Consider the following 12,726-nt stretch of genomic DNA (forward strand, 5'->3'; position numbering starts at 1 on the left):
CTTCCGGCTCAAGCTCTCAAGGACCTAGTCTTCAAACTAACTCTTAACGCGGGTCGGGTGGTTAGTGATCAGCAGCAAAAACGGATGAATTTAAGCGCTAAACCAGCGGCTTGGATGACTTTGAGTGAGCTGAAAGATTTCTGGCAAAACAACGGGGTTAGTGCCCGTGGCGGAGCAAACCTATGGTATCGCGACGAAAATAAGTGGGCCACCGATTTCTTTGGCATCGGCGTGGATTTAACCGCCAGTCCTTCGTCGTTTGAACTTTCCGACCGCTTAAGTCCTGTGATTCTTAACTTAGAAACGATGAGCACGCTCAAAAAATACATTTGGACCGAGGACTATCAAAACGAACTTAAAAACCGCGTTAAAGCCGTGGTTGAGCGCCACAAGTCCGACTCTGACCAAGTCGTTTGGCAAGACATCGGTGATTTGCTGGATAAACTAAGACAGGCGGGACTAAAAGTGGAGTTCTCAACTTCTTCGTCGCCTAGTTTTGATTCGGCATCCGATTGGGCATTTCTTAACCAACTGCCTAANGCACTAACGGGTTACAAAATCAGTTCTGAAAGTGCCAACGTGGACGTTCAGCCCGCGGTTGAGCAAGTTAAGCGTTACATCGACGTAAGTCCTTTGATCGCTGAAATTGGCAAAATTATCGTTGTCACCCAGGATGAGCAAAGCGGTTGGTGATCAGCCAAGAGCGGTCAATACGACCAGAAAGTTTACAACGGGATTGACTGAGGTGGTTACGTAGATAATCTGCAGCTCGGTTGATCGATTCCCGACCGGATTCTTAACACGGGCGATGAAACGCACGAGCTCCACGCTAAAATTCAGTTCTCAACTTTGGAGGCGCCTACCTCGGCCGATGATCAGTGGTCCGACCAACCACCGAGCGAGATTGGCGACCACGGAGAGCGTCATGTGTGAGTACGCTTTGTGGCCGGCCAGCCTTACGAAGATGGCGAAATGCCGTTTGTTTCCGACTCCAAGTCGCGCTCAATTAATCAGACGTCGCGGATTGAAGCCGTACCGACCCGGGTTAACACCGACGGACTAACTGCTAAACTGAGCAGTTTTGAAGGACTAACTAACGACCCAACCATTAACGAACAGTTAGAGCAGTTGACTAAGCAGCACCTCACTTTCCACTACAGTTTGACCAACTTTCTAGATTGGCAAGAGTTTTCAACTATGCAGAGCCGCCTAACCTTCATGGGCTTAGACAGCGAGAGTAAAATTAACATCTCTAAACTGAAAATCAGCATGACTAAGCAGGAGTTCCTGACTTTCAACCAAGCCGCCAACTCCCAAGTCGCCTCCTTTAAGCAGTTCGTCAGAACTTACCTCCTAGTCCGTTTTGTGCCAACCAGCGAAAAGTACACGCTTTCGCCTGAACAAGACCAAGCGACCCGCGGAGAGCCGGAAATTGAAGATCTTTACACTTACCGCGACATTAGTCAGTGAACCAAAATGCTCGTTTACGGAACCGACACTAACACCAGTGTCGGACTGCAGGGCCGCACTTCAGCTGACCTTGGGATCGCCGTTTCGATTCCAGTCCAGTTAACCAACGACACTCTTGAACCGCTTGGTTTCCAGCTTCAGTACACCACCGACTCTGATGACGGAGCTAATTTGAGACAGGGCGCCAACTGAAAAGTTGTGCGCGACCAAGAAATTAGCGCCGGCGAAAAACTCGGTGTTAGTCGCGACATAGCCCACGGGTTCTGAGTCACACTGACTCCGCTTGAAGGTGGTAGATCTTACTTAGCGATGCGGATTGTGCCGATTGCTAACGACCTGGGTAAACGAATTAGCGGTATCTCGCCGACTTGGGTAATTAGTGAATACTTTGAACGAACTAAAGTTAAGCCGCAAGACCACTACGAGCAAGACGCCCAAAACGCCTACGTGATTGACACTTCGCAAATGCCGATTGTGATTAACACCGACCACGCGCTCTTAAACCAAATTGACTTCACCGGTCACACTCGGAGAGTGACTATTCACGAAGACGATAACGGCATGGAGCCGGGTGGTCAACCGCTGATTGACGCGCTATCTAATCTCAACCAAACGACTTTTGAAGGGCTTGTAGAAGTTGTTTACGCGATTGATCTCAAAAACGGCCAAGCTATTTCTAACGTTAACCAGTTAAGCGACCAAGCAATTTGACTTAACAAAGGCGACTTCAGCGCTTACTTAAACGGCCTATTGGTAATGGTCGGTTCAAAAGTTGTTTACAAAAGCAACCAAAGTCAAGAAGTATCTCAACTTAGCGCGGCGGGTCGCGCCGAGCCGATCTACCTGAATTTAGACATTAACCGCATTTACATCAAGTGGTCAGCGACGGATCCAAAATACTTAGTGAGCGACGAAAAAGCGGTAAAACTAGATGTCGTGCCTGGACTTGACTTAGCGCGCAGTTTCCGGAAGTGGTTTGACGGAGAAAGGCTGCGCCAAGCCATTAGTCGAGTTGTGGTGCAAGGTCACACCCACAATTACCAGCTGCTGATTGATGGCCAAAACTCCCAGTCGGCGACTTACCCGGTTAGTCAAGAAGAGCTAAATCGCCACGGCTTAAAACTCGTTTACAGTCTTGACCAGCTTAACTTTCAGGACGATCTACCCGACTTTAGTCAGGCAAGTTGGTCGGCACAAGTCGCACGTCAGCTCTACGCCAAAGTTGTACCGATTAACCGCGAGGGAGCTCAAACCGATTACGAGAACACTCGTCTATACATCGGTTACGAGGATCAGAGTCATCCTCACCAAGCGCTTAAAACTCAGGAAACCGACGCCAGTGGTTCACGCCTGTTCAAACTAATGATTGACGTTGACAAAGACGAGTTAACCAAGTTAAAAATTCTCGGACATTCCTACCTAATCAGCGACGCGAGCGGCAACATTGAAAACGGCCTTGACGAATCAGAGGTTGATAACGGTGTCAATAAGTACCAATACGTTGAAATCGTCTACCGTTACTTTGGCCAGTGGTACAACAAAGAGGCGTTGTTAGAGCAAATGGCTAAACGTCGTGAACTACCTAAAAACGCCGACCTAGTCCTGCCCGACGACTTTAACCANGATCGAACTTTTCTCCAAAGACCCCGAATTTAGTTTGTCAAAAGAGGTTGCTAAACAGTTAACTATCAAAGACTTACTAGTTCCTCCGCCGGCCAATCAAAATCCGCCTCAACTAACTTTCATCGGTTCGAACGGTGCCGGTTCGGTGGCAGTTACGCCGGAGGCGATTAAAGGTTACCGCTGGGAGTACGCGGTGTTAAGAAAGGGTCAAAGAGAGCCCGACTGGGATGACGTGACTTGGACATCGGTGCCTCCAACCGATTTATCCAACGGCGATTTTGTAGCTGTTAGACTCGCTTCTAACATGCCTGGTTCAGCGCTATCAAAAGACTTTTTAACCGGCTGAGTGGTTGTCTCGGGACTAAAACAAACCATCGATTTAAGTGGGTTAGAAGTAGCCGTGTTTGACCGCTTTAACCCTTACAACCCGGCCAAGAAAATCGTGGCGTTGCGACTAAGCGATTCACGCGAAAACCAAGCTAACGTTCAAATTAACGCGCCGCTTATTTCAACCGATGCGAGCGAAGAGTTAGTCGATGTTCACGGTCAGCCAATCCCGTACCGCGAACTGCTCCAGTGGAAGTTTTACGTTAGCACCAGCGAGTGGCCGCCTGCACTCGATCGTTTTGGATACGCTCTGCCCCAAAAATTGCGTAACGGAATGTATCTCCACATTACTTTAGGGGCACGCCAAGGGCTAGAGAACATTACCGTCCAAGGCTTTAGCACGGTCAGCATCAAGATTGATTTCTTAATGCCAGAATCAACCATTTCTGGTCAACTACTGACCACAATTTTAGCCGTCTCAATTTTGGGTCTCTTTGCCGCGGTGGCAACGGTCATTACGCTAATTATTCGCCACCGGAAAAGTCGGTTAAGATAGGAAATTATCGGTGATTTGTTTTATAATTGTATGGTAAATTATTATGAAGGTTAAACTAGTTAACGAATCGCAAAATCAACCAATTGTCGCTACTTTTGACGAGCAACTATTGGCTGGTTATCCGCTTGCCAACGTAACTGAGAAAAACCTTAAACTTAGCAAAGGTTGGAACTTGGTAAGTTTAGATTACCGACATCCGGTTGGTAACGAAAAAACCGGGCGCTTAGATGTGTTAGCCGAAAGCAAAACTGGCGACCGAGTTAACAATGTTTTTGATTTGCCGTTTAACTACTCGTGGAACCAACGTATTGAGGAGATCCGTCGTCCGGCTTCGTTTAAAATCCGGCCTGATTCGCTGATCAAGAAAAACTACCGCCATCTTCAACCGCAGGACATTGAAGTTAAGTACGATGACGTGGTCGTGGACCGAGTGGTTTACTCGGCCCAACCTTTTCTGAATGTCCCCAAGGACTTTGACAGCGAAAGCGAAGACCTAAGAGGCTACGCCATGGTGGAGTATCACCTTTCTGGCCGCTCGCCCGGAGATGAGCAAGTTTACAAAGTGCAACTGCCGATTATTACCAGTCATTCGGTCGAAAAAAGATTGGAACCGCAAGTTGAGAAAACCCAGTACATCAAAGTTGACCGACCGGCTGAAACGAGTCCAATCAACGTTGACACCGAAATTGCGATTGAGAAAGGTTTGATCATCCCGATCAACCAAGTTAAACGCTACACCGTTGACCGTTCGTTTGTCAAGGGGGCCCCGCCTCTCAAAATCAGCAGTTCAATCGTAACCGCCAAACCAGGCGCCAAACTCCGGAAAGTGATTTACATGCCGCCGGCCAGCATTGACGAAACTCGCTCGTACTTGCAAGTTGAGTATTACTACGACGGAAGAATTTTCAACGAACAAGTTGAGTTTGACTTTGGCAAGACCATCCGTGAAGAGGCCGAGAGTTTAGTTAGTCGCATCAAACCACGCGATTTTGTCTACTTGCCTCTCAACCGTTTAGCTCCGCCGACTTTCATTCGAGCCGAGCAATTTAGTTACCAAGGTCCGATTCAAAATTTGCGTCTTGTTGACGTAGAATACCACTACGACCAAATTCGCGAAGACGATCGTTTTGTGGACATGGTTTTGGTTGTTGCTTACCGATCTGTCAACTTACTGATTCCCAAGCGTCTCGAGTTTAAGTATTCAAAACGCCAGTACGTCAGTGGTCGTTGGCAAACGATTCGAGTTGAAAACGGGTCGGTTGACATCGGTGGTCGTTTCTACGATCCAGTCGTACTACACGATCTTTACCGCGGCGATGAAACTTTAGTTCGTGAACTGAAAAAATCAGCCACCATCGTTCCCGGCTACCGCTACGAGTCAATCAAAGACATTAAGTTAGTCGGATTTAAAGACGACTCGCGCTACGCCACTTTCCGGATTACGGCCGTTGAGCGCTACGGTAATAACTTGGTTGAGTGACCTTTTGAAAAATGAATTAAACTGAGTGAGTCTTACAACGATTACAAGCTCGGTCAAATTGGTCCAGATGACATCAAAATCAACCAGGATTTGTTACCGCCCTTTCCGACTAGCCACTTGCCAGTCAGCGTCTTTGAAGTTAACCCTCGCTTTCGAGTTTTGTCAGTTCACTACAAGCGCCCGCCTGCTAACGTCAAAGAAGTTGAAGTTGATGTTAAGATTGGCACTTTAACTAAAGCGGTGATCATTGCTAAACAAATCGTCTTTAAACAAAGCCGCGAAGAGCACCAGAACGCGGTACGCGACCAGAGTATGTTTCCGAGTGCTCGCATTTTCTCGCCCAACTTAATCAAGATAGCGGTTGATTTAGAGGGTGAACCAGTTTTAAAAATTACCCCCGACATGGTGCGCGGCATACCTGAGGACATTAACTACCGGGTGGAGTACGAGCCTCCCCAAGTCGGTCGGAGAGATACGCGCGTCATCGTTCACCTTGAAAAAGCGGGTCGTCGCGAAGCTTACGAGCAAACAATCGTGTTTGCTCAACCGCGCCCAGCTAACAACTAGGCAAAACAGAAAGGAGCAACATGGCCAGTACCAATCAAAATGTCATTGACAATAACACTCGCATCGCTAACGTGATGAGCATTGAACCTTACATGCTGCCGGTGGGCTTTCGACAAAGAAGCCGTTTTAGCCAACGTCTTTACGTTTTGCTAATTGTGATCATCCACGCCTTTGTGATCGGTTTCGTGGTTTATTCAGCCATTGGCAATGACGACGCCCAATACATCGCTAACCGTTTTAACTTTTGAGAAGGTGAGCGCCCGATGATTTTGATAAATTGACTGACCTTAATATCGTTGCTTTTTGTGTGCGGAACGGTTCAATTTTGGTCGCGAAGTCGTCCCCATAAAATTAGTTTCTGAGAAATGGTAGGTTACTTAATCGCTCCGGTGACTTTGCTAATTGGAATATCGGTGGTTGAAACGATGCGGGGCCCGGATTACCGATCTCTGCTCTGGATCATCACGATTTTACAAATTGTCATGGCGGCAAGTAGTTCGTTTTACGCTTTAGTGATGAACCTAGCCCGATCGCGAATTTATCCCCAAGCGAAGTGACGCAGTTTAGCGACAATCATCGGACCGGTGGTCGTTAGTTTAAACGCTTACTTGATTTGGCGTCTATACGATGTTAATCAGGTACGACAATTTGATATTATGCTCGGAGCTTTTTTACCTTGGGTAATTGGCATCACGCTCGTGGCAGTTGGCATTGCGCTGACTTTCAAGCTCAACCCGGCTGGCAAACAAGGGGTTTGGAAAGTTTACCGTTATTTGGGCGCTCTGCCAACTGCGATTACTTTTAGCGCGATGCTGGCAATATCAATTAAGTTTGCTTTCGGATTTGAGTGGGCGACTTTGCTCTGAGTAGTCGTCGGACTTGACGCCGCTTTTCTGCTGGCTTTCGTGGCCTATCTGTTTGCTAGTGCACGGCTACGCAACATTCCTCGTACCAACCCGATCATTAACGAATTGGTTCTGCGCTCTTACGTGATTGCAGTCGCACTGATCGGTCTGACGGCGGTCGAGTTTTTACCTCTGGTCTATCCCTACGCCAAAGAATACGCTAGTATGACTTACGCGATTTTGTTCGTGACCTGCTTAACGGTGGTGGCTGGAATGGCCTGGGCCCACTTTAGCAATCTGATCACATTTTCCAAGTACTTTCGAATTCTAATCGGGGTCAGCATGGCTGCGACCGCTGCCATCGTCGGACTAGTTTTCACGGTCGTTTTTGTGGAAAATACGATCGCGATTATGAACATTGTCGCCGATAAACTAATCGTTCTCTTTTTGCTAATCGCCCTGGCTCCAGAGATGATTAGTATTACAATTGACTTAATTTACTTAGTTGGGTACGGTTTTGTTAAACGCATCAGCGACCGTCGCCAAACTGCGCTGGCCGCCCCAGCGGCAACTACCACGGAGGTAAGCTAATGGCTTTATTCAGCAAAAAGAACAACCAAGCAGACATGTTGGCCGAAACTGGCGTGTCCAACGAACTTGACCACAAAACGATTCCCTTTAACCAAGACCCTGGTCGCGAAAGTTTTAGCGAAATAATTCGCACCACCGACTCCATGAACTTTTTGATTGACAGTACGCAAAACGACCGTCAGAACGAAGAACTCATGAAGTTGACCCGCGAGTCAATCGCTCAAAACTACGACTTGGCGCGACGTCGCATTAACGCGACTTACCAAGACGTGATTGATAGCGGAGCCTACGTGGGACTTTCTTTCATCGCAGTGCAACTTTCGCTGATCAACTTTAACCGCAGCTGGGATGTTAACAAAGTTCTCGATGTAATCACCATTTTTACCGACGAAATTTTTGCGACTCTGTCGACCGGAGTCGGGGTGGAAATTTCCAGCGAACTTTTCTTTGAAGTAGTTGTTTATGTTGACAAGGTTCTGCTCGCATCGCGGATCAGTCCGAAATTTGTTTCCGAAATTAGGGCGATTACTTGGGAAAAACTTTTTGACCGCCTAGTCAAAGACAACAAGCTGGCCCTTAGCGACCGTACGATCGTGGAAAACTTCACTTACGCTCTTGATGAAAATGTTCGTCGTGGCTACTACGTTCAACTGGGCGACTTCATTTTGGCGCGTGTCAACTTTGAAAGTCGGAGCACGATTTTGCTCTACTCCCACGAGCGACTAGTTCGTCTTAACCATGATTTCCAAACTTACCGCGACCAACAAAAACAACAAATTGTTTCTGTCAGCGATGACGTGGTTAACATGCAGCACACCTTGGCGAAAATCGCCCAAGAAGAAGCTGATGCCAAAACTCGTCGTAAACCTTCACCACAACCCGACGAAAGTTTCCGTGCTAAAGACGACGGAAGACCGCGCAAAGCCAAGCGCGACTCTCTCAAAGCTCGTCGTGAGCGCCGCCGGCAAGAACGTAAGAAAATGATTCAAGCCGAGAAGACTTTGGAAAAAACGCTGGAGTTTGATGCCAAGTTAATGCAGCACGAAAGCATGTTGCCGACTACCGCGTTGGACGAGCAGTTGGGCAAACCGGCCGAAGATCAAGTTGAAGTCAAAAACCCTACTCCGGCCAAAGACGCTGCTCCGGTGGTAACCAAACGTTGGTTCGCTAAGAAAATTCGCAAAGGATCGGGTCAAAGTGCCAAGAAAGCGTCAAAAAGCCACAGCAGTTCTGAAAAAGATCAGTTAGGTCTGACCAACCCCACCCACTTAGAGAGTGAACTACCGAGCGTGGTGCCAGTCAAAAAAACTAAGTCTAAAAAGTCGACTGGTAAGGCAAGTCGTTCCGCGGGCGCTAAATCAAGTTCAAAAGCAGGCAAACGCTCAACTAAGCCAATGGCCAAAAAATCTCAATCTCAAAGTGGTAAAGCCCGCCGTATGAAGCGTGGCGGAGCGATTGGTAAAGGGACGGATTAGTGGCTAACTTAAGACAACTCAAAACTCGGATCAAAACTTTTGGAGAATTCACACGCGTGATTAACATCCAAAAGATCCAGATCATCCGCGAAATCGGCGAAATAAAAGATAAAATCGACCAAATCAACTTTTCTTACACCGTTTTCAACAACTACATGATCGACTTGTACCGGAAGTACGATGTTTACGAACCGGCTATGTTCCGAGCCGAAAAGTCACGAGTTCCCAAAAGACGCAACTTGTACTTTGTGATGGCCAATCCAAGTTCGGATCGCCTGGGGAGTTACGCTCACCGTTTGATTAACGAATACATTTCTAAACACCACACGGCTGACGATATTTACGTGGTGATCGGCGAGGAGTTAGCTCACTTTTTAACTAAGCGCGGAGTCAACGTAGCCAAGCAGATGAAACTCCAGGACATTGACGATCCGTCGATTTACCGACGTATTTCCTGACAAATTTACCGTGGTTACAGCGACTTAATGTTCGTGGAAGCCCAACTAATTTACTTGAGCGCAATTGAGCAAAGAGTGGTCTCACTCAGCATTTACCCGCTTGAGAACAAGACAAAACAGTTGACTAAACAGGACTGGGAAAACTTTGGTTCAGCTATTTCAATCGTGGAAGGAATTGATCTCAACCGGGTAACGTGGCGCCGCGACTTAAATTCGGTGGCCGAACGCATTGCCAAACTAGCGATTGAACTAAAAGTTTATGAATCAATGATTCGCTACCGCCTTTCGCTCAAAACCCGCGAACTCCAGTCGCTGGAGGACAAAGAGAACAACATTAAGAGCGAAGTTGAGCGCGTTCAAGCGATGATGCAAAGAGTTCGGAAAGAAAACATTACTAACGAACTAATCACTAGCGCGGTCGCCTTTTCGGTGATCGGTCTGGAAGAAGAAACCGTTTCCCGCAAAAGGAGGTCCGATGCTTAAGCCACTGGAAATAATTTCCATCTCCCGCGCGTTTAGCGACGTCTTCGCCGCTAAACCAACCCGGGTGCGCCTATTTAACTTTACCCAGGGCATCTTGCGCTTTGATTTAGCCGACGAATCTAAAAAACAAACGGTCGGATCTTACGAAACGACTTGGATCCGGGTTTGGGACGAGTTTGACAAGTACTACGACTTTTTGGCCTCCAGCGTTTTCTTCGTGGCTAGCCAAAAAGGCTTAATGCTGATGTGTTCCGAAGATCTTAAGTACGTTGACATCCAGTACATTTCCCACCTCATCCGCTCTTACGCCGACCGCGATCCGCGCCTAGTTAAATCGGCTTTGGCCAGCGATATTTTCGGTTCTTACTACTCGGCGATCCAACAGGAAATTCAGTTAGCCAACCGTCGTCTGACTCGCTTATCTAAGCAGGCTACTCTTCAAGCTGAGCAACGCTTAGACGTAGAAGACGCCTACGAGCAAGTCCGCAGTTCCTTAGTTCACCACTACCTATTGGACGTGATGATCCGGCGAATCATCCGGGAGAACCGCGCCTTACTGCAGGAGGAGCTAGTCTAATGAAATTACGTGCATGAATATCAGCTGTCTTTACCGGCGTCCTAGCTCTTTTTGGTTCTAGCGGTCTCGCGTTAGCTCAGCCTAGCACTTTCAACGCTCCGAACCACTCATCTTGACAAGCTTTTGAACCGCTCACCGATGGGGACACCCCGCAGACACTTTACACCATTCCAACTTTGCCTTCGCCGACCGAAAACAACAACTCCCGGCAAGTTCAGTCGCTAGTGAGAGGCATGGATCAACTCGGCGTGTACACCGATGAACTGCGCGGTCTTTACGATAACCCACTAATCACGATCGTTGCCGCGATCGCGGCTCCCGAAATTCCGAGCATTAGGGAACGTGCCCAGCGGTTGGAATCGCAGTTTACTAACCGGGCGGAAGTTAACAAAGCTTTCAAGGCACTCAACCAGTTCAAAGTGCTCAGTCCCGAGACTGCTCTCAAAATTCGTCGTCCCGACAGCGTAGTGGACACTTTCAGTGCTGGCACTGGCGGTGCTAGCGGAGCCCAAGTAACGATTCCAGTTGATTTCATGTACAAGGTAGCCCAAATAAACCTCGCTCAGATTCCCGACTTTGAGAGTTACGTTTTCAGTCTCAAAGACGAAAGTGACCCCGATTCTAGTGCTGGTGATTACCAACTGATTCTCAACAACCAAAATAACGAACTTAAGAATATCGCCACTAGCAGTGAAAGTCAATTCACCCTAGCGGAATTAGCCGCCAAAAACACGCTCTTTATCCGCGACCGATTCGATGGACACGTTTACGACTTCGCTAGTCAAGAGACGCCGGACCGAAAAAGTTTGGCCGACGTGATTCACTTGGCCACCACCGCCGATAACTCAATGTTAGAGATCATGGTTAAGCCTTCTAGCGCTGACCAAGTGGTGCATTTTGGCGTCGGATCAGACACGAGCGAAGCGGCTATCCAAGCATTGACTTACGGAATTCTTGACACTTCGCTCAGTCCAATTCACACTAAAATCATGACTAACTTTAACGACACGCGTTATCCGTACTTGGAAGACCCACTTGATCCCGAAGCGCCGCTTTATGATCCGACTGATACCGCCAACGACTTTAGCGTTTTCCTTAACCTTTCTAACTGGCGTCAGGAAGTGGATGTACCGACCCTCGGACAAGGACAAAAAATTCCCGAAGCCGAACATTTGCGCTTTTTCATGGCGCCGGGCACCAAGTGAAGCGAATCGCTCCGCTTTAACAACAAAGGTTCGGATGTTTTTGACGGTCAAAACAACATTTTAGAAATTAATTTCGGCACCGATTTAGTTCCTGATCCTAATCCGAGCAAGTACGCCATTAACACCCGTGATTTCAACGAAGTTGAGCAGGGCGTGGCTCCGATTTCGCTTTCCCTTAATGTGCACGAAGTTTCCGTTGGTGAGCAAACTGACCACTGACTGCAAGTGGATCTCGTGCTCCAGAAAGGAGTCATCCAAATTAACCCAACCGTGCCACCGACTGATGAGCAGAACTACGAAAACAAAAACTGGCGCGACAAGTTCTTCTTTGAACCGCCGCGCGGTGTAGAGCCGATTGAAGACATCACTCAAAACCAGCGACTAATCATCATTGAGGCTAAAGCCGATATCGACGAACTTTACAAACACATGATTGGCTACGTTTACGCCAACTGGTCGCGGAGCATCGATTCTTCTGACCAGTACTTCATTGAGCCTAACCGAGCTTGGTTTCCAAATCCGCCGGCCGCTGAAGGTTACCCCGTTTTCCCAGTCGCATACGAAGGTTACTTTGAGAACGAAAAAGGTGCCATTGTCAACAAAAACACGATTTACCACCAACTGGTTGCTGAGGATCCAATCACCGGTCGCGATCTACTTGACGCGCAAGGTAACCCGATTTTAATTCCCAACACCGGCGTTAACATCGTTCGGCGTCTGGTTGATTCAACTAACCGCTACGCGACTTGACTCGAGAATAAGTTCGGCATTACCGACGACATTCGTGAACAAGACTACTACCTCATGACTGACACCTCCACTAAGTTGTCGTTCATTGAGAAAAGGATCGTTAACAACACCGGTGTCCAAGGTCAAAACTTGATGCAGATTAGCGACGCGATCGTGCGTTATTGGTCCGGCGGCGCTTTGACCGAGGAAATGCAAGCTACCATTAGTGAGATCATTGAGCAATTGGCAGCCCAAAATTTACCTTGGGACCTTGAAAGAGACGTTAAAGACAAAAACAAAGCGCCCGTTGACGGATCGAACCTTGACACTTCTACGCCCG

Source organism: Centruroides sculpturatus, unplaced genomic scaffold, assembly GCF_000671375.1.
Source record: "Centruroides sculpturatus isolate CEXI.00-Female unplaced genomic scaffold, Cexi_2.0 scaffold597, whole genome shotgun sequence".
In the NCBI taxonomy this organism is placed as follows: Eukaryota; Metazoa; Arthropoda; class Arachnida; order Scorpiones; family Buthidae; genus Centruroides; species Centruroides sculpturatus.